Raw genomic sequence first — 18,731 nt, forward strand, 5'->3', positions numbered from 1 at the left:
CCGTCCTAAGCGCCTCACCACACATGGAAAGTTCCTCTCCACACAGGGAAAGTCTTCAAATTCCTTAAGGGCAAAGGACATGCCTAATCAATCAATCAATCAATCAATCAATCGTATTTATTGAGTGCTTGCTGTGTGCAGAGCACTGTACTAAGCACTTGGGAGAGTACAATATAACAGTCACATTCCCTGCCCACTACAAGCTTACAGTCTGCAACCAAGTCTACCAACTTTGTTGGAATGTTCTCTCCCAAGTACTTTGCATAGTGCTCTGCACATGGTAAGCACTCAATAAATACCACTTAGGGATTGATGGCTGGCTTTTCTGGGGTCCTGGGAACAGAGTAACTGGAATCAGACGGTGCCACAACTCTGGGTGCCCCTTGAAATGCCACGGATGACACAGTTAGGGGCAGCTACAGGAAAGACAGCTTTGTTACTCCTCTCCCATAGCCCAGGCACCCCCAGCTCCGGGATCTGTCAACTTGAGAGAAGCTTGCAGGTTCAAGCGCAGTCCACCCCAGACCGTGCTCTTTAAAAACCTTCTTCAGATGAAACCTACACTTAACATTCATTTGTCAATATGTGCTTTGTCCAACTAGAAAAACGCATCTTGTCCAAGATGAGGATTCCACTGAGTCTTCCTGATTAGTGGTTCAAAGAAAATGTCATTCAATTAAACTGAAACCCAATATAACTTGTCCAACTCCCATCATAGTACATATTCTCCGGGCTAGAGTACTCAGAAGAGGTGCTCAGACTGATCAAATCAGCTATCCACCTATCTACCTACCTCTCTTATCACTACCAAAGCCTTCAGTTTGATGACAATACTTTAAAAAAAAAAAGAGGTTTCATTAGAAGAATACACCTTAAAACATGAATTACAAACTCCGAATATCAGGTTTTCAAGATGAGCTAACATGGCAGAAATGAACAGTTTTTAAAATTACTTCAAAGAGTATTTTTAAGTTATTAAGAACACAGACTGTCTGTCTGGCCCGAATATGATGTGACAGAAGCGTGCTTGCTTGCATCCGAACAGCTTCCATCCAGGCTCACATACCATAACACAAGCCCGCCTTAATCATCATCATCAATCGTATTTATTGAGCGCTTACTGTGTGCAGATCACTGTACTAAGCGCTTGGGAAGTACAGATTGGCAACATATAGAGACAGTCCCTACCCAACAGTGGGCTTACAGTCTAAAAGGGGGAGACAGAGAACAAAACCAAACATACTAACAAAATAAAATAAATAGAATAGATATGTACAAGTAAAATAAATAAATAAATAGAGTAATAAATATGTACAAACATATATACATATATATGGGATTAATGTGGGATTTGTCAATGTTCCTCGCATTTTAGGAGAATTGAGTGGACCAATAAAACTGACATTTCACCCCCATAAGAAGTTAAAGAAGATTGAGTAAAGGCATAAATTACAGAAAAGTGTCTGCTTTATTTTGGACCCAACAAATGAAATATCATTACTTGTATTACAAAATGAAAGTTGGAGAAAATATGTACTCAATGGGAATCAAATAACATAATCATGGGAATCAGGGTGGCCTAGTGGATAAATCACGGCCCTAGGAGCCAGAAGACCTGGGGCCTAATCCTGGCTCCACTAGTTACCTTAGGGAAGTCACTTCACTGTGCCTCAGTTTTCCTCAACTGCAAAATAATAATGAGGGCATTTATTAAGCACTTACTGTGTGCAAAGCACTGTTCTAAGCGCTGGGTAAAATGGGGATTCAACACGTGCTCTCCCTTCTACTTAGACTCAGGGTCCCATGTGGGAGAGGTACTACATCCAGTCTGATTAACTTGAATCTACCCCAGTGCTTACAGCAATATTTAACATACTGTAAGAGCTTAACAAATACCATAAAAAAAATTGGGGAGGTCAAAGGTTTGTCATTTACCCCATTTTAAGAAAAAGCAAATAAGAAGGAACTGGAAGCTAAGCAGCCCATAGATGATCTTCCGACTTAACTGACATTTTTCTGCAATTATTACTGCTTTATGATTTTGAAAACACAGGACAGGCAAAAGATGAGCAATATGCATACAGCTAGGATTTAAAATAATCACAAAATCTATGGACCAGTGGTGAATTTGGCCACAAAGAATCCCAAAGCTCCAAATTCCTAAATTCAAAGTTCCATATGTTAATTAAGGTCATTTCCCTGTTTTTATAAACAGATATTATACTTTATAAACCTGGATTATTCTAGGTTTTCAGGATCCACATTGACAAATAAAGGCAACTGTTTCCAAAATAGTCCAACCTGTGCCACGGTTTTAATTTTGTCCTTGAATGAAAACTGCAGATCCAAAGAATTAAGATGTCAAACATAGACTCATTGTCTCTTTCCCCTGGATCTAAATCAACCTTCACCCTGATGTTTGCAGGATAAAATGGAAGCCTATACAGTGTTTTCAAATATGAACACCTCTAATTTGCCAATCTAAATTCAAGAAGCAAAACCTTATATTCATTCACTATACCCTTAAATCAGTACTCTACCACTGAAACCACAAATACGGTTGATTGGGTTCAATAAAGGAAATAAGTTTTTATTAGAAAACTTAACCCATTCTACAATCAAATAACATTCTTTTAAGTGCATTAGTAGTTGTTCCTTTCAACTACTAATTCTTTTTTATCATGATGTAATGTTTCTGCAGACAATCCTAAAACGGTGATTTAATAAGTCCCACGGCCACCGTTCAGAGCTTTCATTACTTACCAGGATTTTCATGCAACTGTGAACTGCAAGAAAAGTGACAAACCATTTAAGGTAGTCTGACTTCTGACATTTCAAATGATGAGGTTGGCACTTGGGACGTTTCTAAATTTACACCACTTCAACTTTACAAAACATCGGTGTCGACCTACAACGCTAGACACAGTTACGTCCTACGGGACCGAAGTCTCATCAGAGGGAAGACGAACGAGACAATTCCCTTGGGCCTCCATCCGGCCACCAGGTAACCCCATCCTCTCCCTGACCCCCGGCTCTCCCATTCTCCTGCCAATTGTTTCCCTTTATTCGTCCTCAAGCCCCTCTACCTGTACCCCATCATCTCCATTTCTCTAATTCCCCCTTCCCACCCTTCCTGCGCGCTGCCTCGGGAGGTTGTGGGGAGCGGGGAGATGAGGTGAGCCCGTTGTTGGGTAGGGACCGACTTTATATGCTGCCAACTTGTACTTCCCAAGTGCTGAATATATTATATGTTGCCAACTTGTACTTCCCAAGTGCTTAGTACAGTGCTCTGCACACAGTTAGTGCTCAATAAATATGATTGATTGATTGATTGAATAAGAACAAGGGGGATGCTGGTTTTCCAAAGGCTAAATGTGCGGTCCAGGTTTTAGTGGGAGAGGAGCAACGTCAGGTAGGACGGAGTGGCTCGAGTGCCTTATGGCCGACCGTCGGGAGTTTCTGAGTGAGACGGAGAGGGACAGATGAGTACCAGAAGAACCTGAGGAACGTGGAGGCTGATGCAGCAGTTGACAGACGAGCGCAAGTACGAGCCGGGTGGCACTTTGGATGGAAAGAAAGCGGAAAATTCTAAAGGTGCTGGGAAGAGTCAACAAGATCTGAAGATTGATGGAAAACAAGGGTTGCAATAGAGAAAGCAACCCAGGTTAATGTCATGGTTTTGGGCCTGATGGGAAGGTAATAGTGGTGTCAACCTGATGAGAAAGTTATGAGAGGATTGCCACTAGCTAGAAGTCTTCTCAAATTAATTCTATCACCACCATTTGGGGGGCCATATCAATCAATCAATCACATTTGACTGCTCACTGTGAACAGAGCAATGTCCATAAAGTAGGCTTCAGACAGGGCTTAGTCAAAGAGATCTACCTTTGGGGGGTCTGGAAACAAGTCTGCAGTCAGCGTATTGAGTCACATTCCCTGGGGCGTGAAAGGTTGTGATGGCTGCAAAATGTATTCCAGTCACGTCTTCAAGTCTGCCTACCTCAGATGAAGACTTTGTCAAGGACGTGTCCCGGCCCAGAGATAAATTGATCTGACCTGGAGCGCATGTGAAGAATTGATTCCATTTGTGTTTCCTTGCTTCTGGTTGACTGCTTTCTAGATGAGAAAAAGCTTCATATCTGGCAACGTCTTCTTTCTCAGAAGCCAAATTGTCATTTTAAGTGCACTTGGTGGAGCCGATGCACTTACCGATCCTGGACCTCGAGTTAAAGATTCCAATTCTCATTTTGGCTTGTTCAGTTTGTTTGGAGTTATCTCCAAAGTGCTCAGAAATGGGATGGAGCATGAGTGAAGGAGTTGACTGTATGCATTTGGATGCATTTGCTTTTAAAATGCCCGGAGGTTCCAAGAGGAATGGAAATAGCCCTGCTTTCCAGAAGGCTTTCATGTGAATCTTGGTTTCTTTCTGAGACAAAAGCACCTGTGACTTTTTTCCTCCGCTAATGGCATGGGCTACCCAACTTTGCGGGGGAGCACCCGTGTTCCGTGTTATTAGGGAAAACGGTTCTCCAAAGAGATAATAATAATAATAATGGCATTTGTTAAGCGCTTACTATGTGAAAAGCACTGTTCTAAGCACCGGGGTGGGGGGATACATGGTGATCAGGTTGTCCCATGTGGGGCTCACAGTCTTCATCCCCATTTTACAGATGAGGTAACAGGCACAGAGAAGTTAAGTGACTTGACTGAAGTCACACAGTTGACAAGTGGTGGAGCCGGGATTAGAACCAATGACCTCTGGCTCTTGCCATTGAGGCTGCTTCCCAAGAGATGGCCTACCCTATTTGGGAACAGGCTACTCTCTCAGGCTCATATTTTGTTGATGATGATGATGATGTTAATAATAATAATAGCAATGGTATTTATTAAGCACTTATGTGCTAAGTACTGTTCTAAGCACTGAGTTACGACCACAAGGCCTTAGTTGGAAAGGGTGGTAATGCCCTCCATCCTGCATTCTGCATTAGTTTAACTGGGTTTGAGGAATCTGACCATTAGAAGGAATGTAGACCTTATCCATTCTTTTGGAGCCTATTTTGATTCTATTAGAACACCCACATTCTCTCACCCCCCCCTTTTTTTTTAATAGCATTTTTAAGTGCCTACTATGTGCCAGGCACTGTTCTAACTGCTAGGGTAGATACAAGCTAATCAGGTTGGACACAGTCCACGTGCCACATGGGGCTCACAGTCTTAATCCCCATTTCACAGATGAGGTAACCAAGGAACAGAGAAGTGACTTGCCCAAGGACACACAGCAAACAATAATTGGTATTTGTTGAACCAGTGCCGGGCGCTGGAAAATAGGGTTGGATGCTGCCGAGCAGCAGAGCTGGGATTGGAACTCAGCTCTCTCCATTAGAGTCACGCTCTTACAGGGCTGGCGAGGCCCACTTAGGGAGGATGAGGTGGAGGTAACCCAGGTAATGCTGCTTAGGAAGGGTTGAGGGAATGATGCTATCCCTCTCTTTATCCTGCACTGGAAAGACTTTCCTGAAGCTGCCTTATGTAGACAAAAATTAATTAAATTAGAGCATGCTACAGCCCATTACAATTGACCTAATTGTAATGTCCCACTGAGATGTCTGGGGGGGAATGCAGGTTACGTCAATTTTAAAATTGGGTATAAAATAAGCATTTTACATCTCGAAATGCTTATATATGAATTATTTTCCTATTTTCTACGGGATATTACATATTTTCTACAGATGCTCCGCTCAAAGTGGTATGTTTGATAGTTTGTTCCAAATGGCAATTTCTGTCGATTGGAAATTGTGTCCATTGGTTCCAAGAGGAGACCTGTTTTCTTCTTGCCTCTCAACAACCACCATCTGGTATCTCTGTCCAGATGAAGTCAGGGCTGGGAGGGAAAAGCAATCCTGGACTAGGTGTAGGCCTGGGTACAGAATGCCTCTCCTTCTGCTGCTGGCTTGAAGACATATTGGCCAGAACTGAATTTCCCCGGGCCCTTATGCGTTCTCTTCTCAAATGGCTATCAGCCTGGAAAGATGGGCCAAAACTGGGGCAATTAGTGTGGCATTTAAACTCCTATATCTGCTAAATTCACCTTCTGTGTTAACAACTTCAGTGGCTTCTCAGAAACCGGACCAATGTGAGCCAGGATATTTTAACTACAGACATTCGTCCTGCTCCCATCCCGAAGGAGCCAACAGAAGGACCATGGAAAGAGCCCGCCTGGAGTAGCTTTGGGGGAATAGTAGCAGGGAAGTGGCCTGGGAGAGGCCCAGCTGGGGAAAGCAGAGAGAAGCTCCTAAAGCCTCCTAACGCCTTAAGGGCCGTTAGCACTTCCTTCTTCCCCTTCCCTAAACTCCTCTACTGCTGTTGTACCTGCCCCTTCTACATTTTCTGCACCACTTTCCTGCCATCACTTTTGGGGTCCTTTCACTGCTCATATTTCAACATCAAGATATGATTTATATGTGCATATGATTTATTGATACATTTTTTTTTTAAATCACATCTTGGAATTAACTTATATTGACTCCAGTTGACACTGACACACACACAAGTATGAACTACGGTTTGGTTGAATGCCTAGCAAAGTGCAGCCATTGCACTCGCTTGGCGCCCTGTGGAAACCGTTTTTTGAATCCAGCTGCTGACTCAGAACCAGTCATTCCTCAGAACTCCCATTTGGCCACTGATGAAATTCACATCACGCTGTACAAAGTATCCCATCCCTCTGGTAGTTTCTGAAGCAGAACAGGAAGACTGGAGAGGAATCTGCCCAACGAAACTCTGAAACAATCCAGCAGCAGGAAAGGCTGTGAGCCAGCAAGGATCACGCGCTTAGTACAGTGCTCTGCACACAGTAAGTGCTGAATAAATACGATTGATTGATTGATTAATCAGGGGGGGCGGGAGCTAGAAGGGCAAGGGTTAAGGACAGAGTTTCACATCACCATCACCCTCCACCCTTCAACCCTCCGGGTCCGGTGTCTATGAATAACCTAGGGTGGGCAGAGCACGCTAGTGAGCCCTTGGGAGACTAAAGTAACCTGCTTAAAAAAATCCACCAATTATTAAAATTAGCTGAAGATCCCAGGTAACAGCTCTCAAATGATCAAGTGATTCCTGCTAGAACACAGTAGTTGTATTTGTGAAAATCCCAATATTAATAATAAGGCTAATTGGAGCAGCCTGCATTGTGTTTCTGAGTCTAGAACGCCGTATCAGTTCATTGAGCTATCAAAGATGTAACTGTTTAAAGGTCAAATAAATCAAAGGTAGTAGGGAATTGCCACATAATGAATTCCCTACACATTGGAAATGAACCACAATTGGGCTTGTGGCATCCTAGACAGGGCTTCATCGGCATTATGGCCAATTCAATCAATGGCATTTATTGAGCACTTTACTATGGGCAGAGCACTGCACTAAGCCCTTGGGAGAGTACAATACAAAAAAGAGTGGGTAGACACAATCCCTGCCCACAGGGAGCATCATGGAATCTCACTTGCCTTCCCTTCTATCACATTCAATCCAAATCACAAAACGAAGACACCTGTAACAGTAATAGCAGTAATACTTGCTTGCAAATATACGTCTCCAAGGCAATGAAGAAGTGGGCTGGAAAATATTTTATGTTCTGCTAAAATTATTTTTCCAAATGCTAAGCTTTAAGATCACGGATGAACCAAAAATGTTTGGTTGCAACATACCCGGATTACAGATTTTGTTTTCAACTTTTGAGTCGATGGGCACTAAAATGGCAAGCATTATAAAAGTCCAAATATACATTTATTTCATAATCTTTGAACTCCAGGTGATTTCTACACTTTAGCTACATATGTTTCAGTTGATCTCATTTCAAATTTATGATGTCTCTGAAGATGCAAACGTATATTCCCAATGAGTAAATGTTAGCTAGATTTTAGAACATTCTATGTGGTCATGTATACAATGCCCACACTCAGCTTCTGTGTTTTATGTGTTGTGGAGAATGAAAGACAGCAGGATTCCTTAACTGCTGAACAGAAAGTTGGAACTGGGAAGCAAAAACAAGGAGGGCAGAAAATATATTTTTAAAAACCTATGAAAACAATAAGCTTGGTTATGAACCAATCTTTGATTAGTCTGAAAAGTATGACCTCAGTGGAGTAAAAGGGGCAAAAAAAATCTGACTCATTTCCTGGCTTTTCCACTCGTCAGCTGTGTGACTTTAGGCAAGTCACTTAATTTCTCTGTGCCTCAGTTATCTCATCTGTAAAATGGGGATTAAGACTGGGAGCCCCATGTGGGACAACCTGATAACCTTGTATCTACCCCAGTGTTTAGAACAATGCTTGGCACATATTAAGCGCTTAAATACCATCATCATTATTATTATTAGAAAAGCAGCACGGCTCAGTGGAAAGAGCCTGGCCTTGGGAGTCAGAGGTCGTTGGTTATAATCCCGGCTCCGTCACTTGTCAGCTCTGTGACTTTGGGCAAGTCACTTGACTTCTCTGGGCCTCAGTTCCCTCATCTGTAAAGTGGGGATTAAGACTATGAGCCCCACATGGGACAACCTGATTACCTTGTATCTCCCCCAGCGCTTAGAACGGTGCTTGGCACATAGTAAGTGCTTAACAAATGCCATCATTATTATTATTAACTGAGCCCAAAAGGGAGGTGGAAAGGGAGAGAAGACAACAGGGGTACAATACCTTTTCAGAGTTTGGGCAGGAAAGGAAGGAGGGGGAGGAAGTGATAGCTAGAGGAGGCTGTGGAATCCAGGGAAATGTTTTCTAGTAGTTGGGAGACTTGAGTATGTTGGAAGACAGAAAGAGGTGGGGAGGGAGGGCGAGGATGAGAGAGAGTGAGAGAGAGAAAGGAAGTGCTAAAGGAAGAGAGGGAGTAAATGTTTTAAGAGATGAGCATGAATGGGATCAGAAGCCCAGGCTAAGGGAGTAGAGTTTGAGATTGGGTTAGGATGGGACAGTGATCTGAGAAAAAGCTGAAAAGAAAAAAAAAGAAGAGCAGAGTAGAGCAGTGAGAAAGAAAATGAGGAAAGGACAGGAAATCCATACCTGAGTATTTCTGCTTTCCCAACGAAGTAGCCGGCAATAGCGCACCAGGAGGAATGGAAGCAGAGCGGTAGGGGTACTGAGGGCTTCAGGAGGTATGGAATCGTTAGAAATTTCAAGATTATTTAAGGCACCGGTGAAATGGTATACTTTGTGGAAGAAGAATTGAAATGAATAATAGTTTCTGGGTCCTACCACTTCAAATTTAATATGAAGAAAAATTTTGATAATTGATTTATTGAGCATACTGCTTAAATTATCTTAAAAAGTATAATAATTTTTGAAACTGCCTCCAAAGCCACATTTTGAAACTAATCTTTTAAACTTTTGCTTGACTGCCATCTAATGGCTCGCAAGTATCACAGGAAGAATCATCCATTATTGTGAATTATTATATTTTCACTTGTTTAGGAAAAGGATTAAGTAGAAGCCTCATTAAATTTCAAGGATTAGTGAACAGAATTATTCCATTAATGTGGTTGTAAATTAATACATGTGAAAAGCAATGCAGGCCAAATTCAATGCTTGCCTTTTAGGTACTTGATAAAAATGTGACTCCAAAAGACACTGTAAACAGAATTATCAATCTGAACACCCTTCCATCATAGTAGTTGTGCTATTTTCAGCTGAGCGATATTTGGCTGGCAGCAGGCTATTTAAGGCCTGAAAGAGAAATGCAACGGAACAGTTGTACAATAAATGCAGCGCTACTGTTGTGCTTTTGGAAAGTGCCATCCCTTCCAAAAGACTTCTTCTGAATCACTGTCAGTGAGAAACAGAGTCTAGTTTCTGAGGACCGGCACTTCTATGAGGGCGAGGGGAAGCTGACAACATTATTCTGTCCTCAGTTATTCAAGATTCCATAGCGACCTGCTTTCTTACATAAAAATACACCATCCATTGCTGTTGCCCTATTTTCCACTTGCAGGTGGTTATTTGCCTGCTTATTTTTATGAAATGTGCCTATTGCCTCACGTAAGAGATCCAATTACAATATCTTGTTTGCTTATAAATTCCATGTTGCCATAGAACTAAGTTCTAATGACTGTGCTGGTAGCTGGGGAATGCTAAAGAAACAAAGCCATAAATCATACGGATGAAAATTTCCACTAGTCTAGTAAAAATACTACAATGAGTCAACAGTAAAGATCTACTGGTCCAAAAATCAAAGAGTAGGCTCTCCCGTAACACAGGCAAAAAGAACATGGTTTTACAGTAGAACTCACTATATGAGTCTCCCACATGAGGCTCATAGTCAATTCCCATTTTATAGATGTGGTAACTGAGGCACAGGGAAGTGAAGCGACTTGCCCAAGGTCACAAAGCAGATAAGTGTGTTATTATTTAACCAATCCTTTTTACTTTTACCTACAGCAGAGGTAAAAGTCTTTGACCTGCTACTGTCAACCATTTTATCCGTAATCCAACCCGAACAATTAGGGCTTTCAACTCTTGAGACGAGCTCAATGTCTTATTTAGTAATACCTATGGTTGCTTAAATGTATGATTAAAAGCAAACCACTTCTTCACGGACAACTTCCACGCTTGCCTGAACTGGGGAAGCCACAGAATCCCTTTTACCTGGAATTTTTAAGGGACACTGGTAAAAAGCCACACACCTAGGATGGGTTGGGTGCAGCTCCGCTCCCACCTGGGCTATCATTCATCATTTACCAATAATCATTCCATTATTGATAAAACATCTCCTCCTCTTTTGGTAGACGAGCCACAAAGAGGCGACCAGGCTTGGCACCAAGGGGATATAAAATCTCCTCTATGTTTTCCACAGCCTCTGATCTCAGTCGAAATGATAACAAAATACAGCTGAAATCTACACTGCCAAAAAAATTAAGATTAGACAAGGTACTTCCAAACTGCTCACTAATAAGATTTCAGTTAAATAAAGCACATTCAGATTTTTAGCATAGACTTCAAAAGACCATCTAAAAGTAAGACATATGTCCACTGAACTTAAATTGCTTAGATTTTTTCTGTGGTGCCTGACCCCCAGCCCTTCATTTTGGCACATTCAGATAGATATTCTGTACAAACTTTCGAAATGTGTACTGCGCTCTTTTCTTTCGTCATATCAAAATCACCGTAGCCCCTGTGTTTTTTACATACATGTGAAATTAAGGCAAAACAAAATAAATCCCCTCTTTTTTTCCTCTTCCTCCATATGCATACCCCAGCCTTCCCAAATGCCCAAGCACACTTGGTTAATTTGCTTTGGTTATGATTAAATGTTGAATTTAAAAGTACCAAACCAGGGGCTGTGACTCCCAAACCTCTGGTAATTTGTTTTTATGGCATTTGTTAAACGCTTACTTTGTGTCTCATGGGGTTTGAACCCATGACCTCAGACTCCAAAGCCCATGCTCTTTGCACTGAGCCAAGCTGCTTCTCAGGCCCGGTCTCACACTTTGCAAATTAGGTAACAGACACATTTAAGTGACTTGCCCACGATCACACAGCAGACAAGTGGTGGAGTCAGGATTAGAACCCAGGTCCTTCTGACTCCCGAGCCCATGTTCTATTCACTAGTCCATCCTACTTCTTGTTAGCCATGTTCTCCCCCTCTAGACTGTAAGCTCACTGTGGGCATAGGGCATGTCTTCCAACTGTTACACTGTACTCTTCCAAACAGTACAAGGCTATGCACACAGTAAGTGCTCAATAAATACCACTGACTGTGTAAAAATTCAGTCTCTCAGGTGACCTTATAACTCCTGACAAATTCTGCTATATTAATAATTATTGATTTGGAAAGCAATTAGGACCCAGAGTTCTAGAAAACATAAAAAATTACCCCAAAAATGCCATTGCTTTTGATACTCAAATTTTTAAAACTGATCAGCAAGTAAGCTTTGGCTTTAAAGCACATGAGAAAAATATGGACTTCAAAAAAGTGATTTGTGGAAGAGTAGCTCTCATGTCTATATTTTCTACATTAAGCCGACCTTCCCCCAATTTATACTTCAAGAAGCATGAGTTTGAACAGAGGTGGCAATTGGTTTGGATGGTGAGAGTATGTCTCAGTAATTAGGATTCACTGGTAACGCCAGCTCAGTGCCGAGGGAGACTGCCCATCTGGCAATATGCAGTACGAGCTTTCTTATGTGAAAGCTAGATTTAGCAGCAGGAGCTTACCTGCTTAATCGCAATAGCCCATGACGGAGAAAAAGAACATGAAGAGGGGTTGTTAGGTGTTCTCAGGGAGAAAGGGAATTGTAAACAAGACAGAAAAAAAAAACTTGCTTTATAACCTGACACGCAAGGTCACCATCTTAGTGAGTCTAAAAACGTACACATTTAAACCCCATTTGTACCCTGAGAGTTAAATGTTCTCCCTCAATGCACCACAAACACAACATTATGTTAAATGCAGCTGTCAAACAAACTGTATGCCTAAGAACAAAGAGTGTATCAGTAAAAATTGCCAAAATCATCTCTAGGGAGGTGAAAACAGATGACCTCCTCAGGAGGTCACTTGTAACTTCTCTAATCATATATTCAATGACTTCCTGATTCAACGAATTGACAACTCCTGAAAAGACAGCTGTGTTGTAGGCTAACTTGTCCAAAGTTTTCAAGAAAGCAACTTTAATTGGGTTGAATTTCCTCCTGAAGTTATGTGCTGACATGAAAACAGTAGGATTTCCATGAATAGCTGTGAAAGATCACGGACAATTAAATGGAAACCAAATCACAGGGACAAGCATGTGTATCAAAATCATGGATTCTTTGTTGGCTTATAGGCTACAATAAGCCTATTGCATCATTTGCTAAAAAAAAAAAAAAAATTAAGTACACACAATACTGCTTTATATAGATTCTAACACTTTGACCAGAATCCTCAGAGGCTATTTAGATGCAATACTCTTTAATTCGAAAGTCACAGAAAATATATCTCATAACTAAAACGAGCTGCCACTGAAAAAAATTACTCGTTATATTAAAGATTCATAAACAATGATGAAATGATGCACGAAGTACCGAACTGCTTCATTATTTCTGAACGAACCACTCTAGCCATGGTTTTTCAACAGTGGTTATGAACCGAAAGAGTTTCAACTAGGAAAGGTATTAAACTTCTCCAACTAAAGATTCTACCGTAATAAGCCCAAACTGAAGGGACATTGAAATAGGAAAAAAAAAAAAACAATAAGAAAATATGGAAGTACAGTTTTTTAAGTTTCTGTTAAATGTGACTTTTACAACAGAAAGAAAACCAAAGGGCTGAGACAGTAACTTCTAAAGGGTAAAAATTACAAAACTGGAGAAAGCAGGACTTCAAAATGTCATTCTTAATTAAGGGAAAAGGCAAAGCAGGAACATTCCCCGCCTCGCCAAAAAAATCCCACAGTAAGGGGAAATGGGGTTAAATGTTTAAGCCTGTAAAAAGAAAATCATATACAGTGAGTCTTTTAATACAAGATAAGGTATTGACCTTATTCAGACTGATTTTTAGTAGTAGTAGAGATTGCTCTTATAACAACTCACAAGATGATCATCAATCTGCCTCTCCCGCGCCCTCATCACTAAGTTCTCAAATGTGTATATCATTTATATGGGGGTGGGAAGGGAAAGGGAGAGAAAAATAGAACAGTGGGGTGGGAATTTCGCAGAACGTATAATTACTCTGAAAAACTTACCATTGTGTTAAAATAAAATGATAGTTCTATCTTGGATTTCTAGAATAACTTCCTCCCTAAAAGCTTAGGGCATTTTCCCATCCACTACCTCATTTGTCCTCACATCTCTGAGAGGCCAGTGTCATTGCTAACACTTCCACTGATTCCAAGAAGTTGGAGCAGATCCAGAACAGCACTGTTTTCTCCCTTACACTTAAAACTCCCACAATTTCAGTCCAGCGCCTCGGGGTGAGATCAAATGTTAAAAATGATCTGAATGGTCTGGTTAGAAGCAAAGCTAGACAGTTTTCAGTACTGTGTTTTACCATATGGAAGAGTCGCTACTCCAGGATGTGGTTTTCTGGCGAGTCTTATGGATAACCTGAACCGAAAAAGAGGGATGGTTTACCTTGGCTGCGCTCCTCCAAAGGTGTACGTGGATGGTCATCGTTTTTGTGTGGTGTCCTATCACTCCTTAGAGCAGGGTTTCACGAGGCGTACTCCAAGACGGAACCTCCGGATGATCCGTGGCCACATCTCCACCACCCAATCAACCAATAATCAGTGGTATGTATTAAGCTCTTACTGTTCGCAAAGCATTGTACTGAGCGCTTGGGGAAGTACATCATACATCCCCTGCCCACAAGGAGCTAACAACCCCAGGAGATTGACTTCTGCATCTGTCACTGTATGGTGATTCACCCTTCCCTCCCCCAAGGCATTCTAGTCAGCTCCCGGGCAGCTTGGCCCCTTTCATTTCTCCCGGAGAGGACGATTTAAGGGATGGTGATGGGAAGGAAAGGAGAAGGATAGGTAGGAAAGGGGTTTCATGGGGAGGGGAGATGGAATCCCCTAATCTGGAGATGGGGCCAAATGACCTACTAGTTCTTTGGTCCATAGACCAAAATATTTGAAGTGCCACCACCCTGCAGGATTTAAAAGTGAGATGGGGTAGCAAAGTGAGGCCCCCAGTAGATGCAAGAAAAAAGAAACTAAGAGGTGGAGGCTTTGTTGAGATTACTGCATAACAGCTGGATTCCTAAAATGTGAGGCAGACAGACGCACAGGATTAAGACTGCGAGCCCCATATGAGACATGGACCGTGTCCAACCTGATTGGCTTGTACCTACCGCGGCACTTAGCACAGTACCTTTCACATAGTGAGTGCTTAACAAAAATCAGTATTTACATAATGGCAGATACAAGTGAACTAGGTCCAGGGTGGATAACTATTTAAGTAGGAGGGAGATCAGATGGCAATTGTATATCTGGTCCAACAATTGGGAATCTAATGGAAGGAAACCACGGAAGTGAGGGAGTGGGCAATCCTTCCCTGCAGCCAGGGCCATAATTCAGTTAATGCCAATCTGGGGCCCATATCAAATAGATTCCCAGTCTTGGTATCTAAACAGTACTGAGTAATTGTGGTATTTATTGAGTGCTTTTTATGTGCCAAACACTGCTCTTAGCACTGGGGTAGATACTAGGGAATCGGGCTGGACACACTCTATGCCCCACATGGGGCTCACAGTCTTAAAGCTCATTAACAGATGAGGTAACTGAGGCACAGAAGTGAAATGACTTGCCCACGGTCACCCAGCATACGTGGCAGAGGACTTAAATGTACATCCTCTGACTTGCTGGCCTGTGCTCTTTCTGCTAGACCATGCTACTTCTCTAATGCAGTCCAACCCCCCCCTTGCCAAGATGATTTTGGAAAAAAAGGGAACCCTTTACCCATCCATTTTTGCCCTCTCCAAAAGAGGGTTCAAGATAAGGAGAGAGCAGGTACACTAGGTCCTAAATGGGCAAGGAGAGATTAGCTCCCTGGAAGATCCATAGAATCCATGTTTAAGAGGAGGAAGCCACCAATGCCTGGGCCCACAGTAGGGGCCAGCAGGATTGCATGCTCTCTCTGTGCTTCACTGCGATTATTCTGGAGATCTGCAGCATCAGGCCCCCCTCGGGATCGCACCTGGAGGGTTTCCAGTACCGGCTACGGGAGGGAGAGTCGAGCAGAGGCATACCCATTCCTAGCTTGGCCAGTGAGTGAAAGGCAATTTGCTACAAGTCAATGCTCACCTGTGCTGGGTAGCAGTGGCATGGAGAGAGTTGAGGGCGGAGACTCAAACCGACTGCGCGGAAGAGGGTGACGGTAAACCACTTCTGTATTTTTACCAAGAAAATTCTATGGATGCACTATCAGAATGGTTACAGACGGAGAGTGGGAGATGCGTCCAGGGATTCGCTATGGGTCAGTGATGACTCGTCAGCAATAAGACGAGACAAGACAGCATCAGGAGGAATCGCCATTCCCCCCACCACGGAGGAGAAAGCCATAAAGGGAGGAGAGGGGAGGAACTTATATCAAATCCCAAATCAGAACAGCATGATACTCGGTGGAAGCAGACAGTCCTGTCATGTGAGAGGGCCCCACTGGACAAAGAGGCTGTCTGGAAACTGGATTATGGGTCCATTCGTGAAAGTCAAGAAATGAAGTATCTGAGGCCATCTACAAATTTTCCCGGCTCAAGAAGTTGTTGCGAGTTAGGTCCATGAATTATCCTCCAGGGTCTTTTGAACAGGCATCAAGCTTCCATGGGTTTATGTAAAATAACGTTTATCTCCATTAGGCTCCCTATCTGGAATATAGTTCTTATTACGATGATTATGGTGGATAGTCCCACTCCTGATTTTCCTAATTACCAGACTGGTGGGTTTTCTTCGTGGAAAATAGAAGACAGTTGGCCCAACATCCATCAGGGAAGGGGATAGCATTCAAGCCATCTGCTGTGTTTAGGTTTGTTTGGACTTTTGAGGGGGTGTCTTGAAACTGGGATATGGCTTTGGTCTCACCATCATTTTCTCCAACTCTGACCCTTACCTGCAAGTTGTTCTTTATGAGGCAGTTGTCCAGGTAAAGAAGCTTCGGCAGTCCCTTCATCCAAACCCAGCTGGTGCAACTAAATATTTTGAGAAAAACCACAGTTCTGAAAGCTGGCCAGTTCCTCTGCCATAAGCCCAGTGTTACGAAGTGGACAGTGTGTTCAAACAGGCGTCTTCCAAATCTTGACCATAAAGTCACAACAGTCTTCAAAATTTCTCTAGTTACAAATTCATATGAGTAGAATTCTTTTCTCCAGTGGGCTTGGACCAATTCAGATCAATTGGAAGGCAAGGTGAATATCCTTAAATCCTGCCTCCACAAGCCGGGGATGAGCAAGTCCTTTGCCAAGTGCAGTAACCGGGCACTCCCGCACGAATGCAATGACCACTGCTTATGCAGGAGGGCATGCATGGCTTCTGGGACTATAAAACCTAACTAATGGGGCAATCACCCATATGGATACAATCTTAAATTCAGAAGTCAGCCAGGGCCCAGCAGAGTTCAGGCTACCTTATCTGTTGGCCCAGCCTAGACTGAGTCAGGTCTGGACTAAATTTTGGCCCAGGTAATATTCTACACTAAGGCTCCTTGCAGAAGGATTTCTCAATATCTCTAAGGCTACTGGATTTCCCCACAAAACACACTCCTTCACCTTGACATGAGCAGTCAGGGCCAGCTGTGAACACAGGCCCTATAGCCTTCCCCCTACCAGGTCCTTGATCAGGTTGCGTAATGTGGCTATCCACTTCATTCTTCCAAAAACCCAATTTGTACCTTCTGGATTCTGTGGACCCAGGATCACGCACCGCCGGGGATTCAGGATCGAAGGAAATCCATTTGAGGATGGGTTGGGGGGGGAAGTGCCAACTGTTGTTACAGATAGCGAGGAATTAGTTGGAGTCTGTCTGGGTTCTTTCTTGTTAAATTGGAGGGGTCCTAAGACTGAAGTGGTGGATAAATCCAGAGCAGGGTCCTTCGGTTGGGTTTTTTTTTTAATGGCATTTGTTTAGCGCTTACTATGTGCTAGGCACTGTACTAAGCTAATTAGGTTGGACACAGTCCCTTTCCCACAAGGGGCTCAGTCTTAATCCCCATTTTACAGATCAGGAAACTAGGGCACAGAAAAGGTAAGTGACATGCCCAAGGTCACGTGGTAGACAAGTGGCAGAGCTGGGATTAAAAGCTGGTTTCTGCATCTGGTCCTGTTTAAGTCTTGCAGTGTCTCTGTAGTCATTCTGGCTTGGTGGTCGGAGGTCATGGGTTCAAATTCCGGTTCTGCCAATTGTCAGCTGTGTGACTTTGGGCAAGTCACTTGACTTCTCTGTGCCTCAGTTACCTCATCTCTAAAATGGGTACTAAGACTGTGAGCCCCATGTGGGACAACCTGATCATCCTCCCCGGCACTTAGAACAGTGCTTTGCACATAGTAAGCGCTTAAGAAATGCTGTTGTTATTATTATTCTTCTTATTATTATTATTATTATTATTATTATTATTGTTATTATTATTATTATTCTGACAGGAGATTTCCAAAACTGTCTTAGGTGGATCTCCCTGAGCTTGCCCACAGACCTTCCAGTAAATTTTTCAATGGTAGCCATCCTGCTTGGGAGATCATTATGATGCAGAAATTGACATTTCACAGGTTCTGATCCACCATACGGGACGTTAGACTCTGTAGGGCCAGGTCTGGGGCACAAAAAATGGGCACAGTCTTCATGATGAGCTATGTGAGTCTGAAAATAATAATAATATTGACGATAATGATGGCGTTTGTTAAGCACTTACTATGCGCCAAGCCTGTTCTAAATGCCTGGGGGGATACAACGCAATGAGGTTGTCCCACATGGGGATCACACTCTTTATCCCCAATTTACAGATGAGGTAACTGGCACAGACAAGTCAAGTGACTTGCCCAAAGTCACACAGCTGACAAGTGGCAGATCTGGGATTAGAACCCATGACCTCTGACTCCCAAGCCCGGGCTCTTTCCACCGAGCCACACTGCTTCTCTCACACTCTTGGAAACTCTCAAACCCTTTGTGGCATTCGACTGGAATAATATGATTTGGGATTTCGATTTAGCAGTAGATGATGACAGATCTGTTCAGCCAAGACGGTGCCTAGAGCTTGAGTGGGCGGACTTCCCTTTCCAAGAAC

At 42.7% G+C, this 18,731-nt stretch overlaps 1 protein-coding gene across 1 annotated transcript in view; it reads right to left on the reverse strand.

The window, feature by feature from the left end:
• The window catches only part of ZZZ3 (zinc finger ZZ-type containing 3), a 125,962-nt gene that overhangs the window by 31,794 nt on the left and 75,437 nt on the right, over positions 1 to 18,731 (reverse strand).

Source organism: Tachyglossus aculeatus, chromosome 4 (assembly GCF_015852505.1).
Source record: "Tachyglossus aculeatus isolate mTacAcu1 chromosome 4, mTacAcu1.pri, whole genome shotgun sequence".
In the NCBI taxonomy this organism is placed as follows: Eukaryota; Metazoa; Chordata; class Mammalia; order Monotremata; family Tachyglossidae; genus Tachyglossus; species Tachyglossus aculeatus.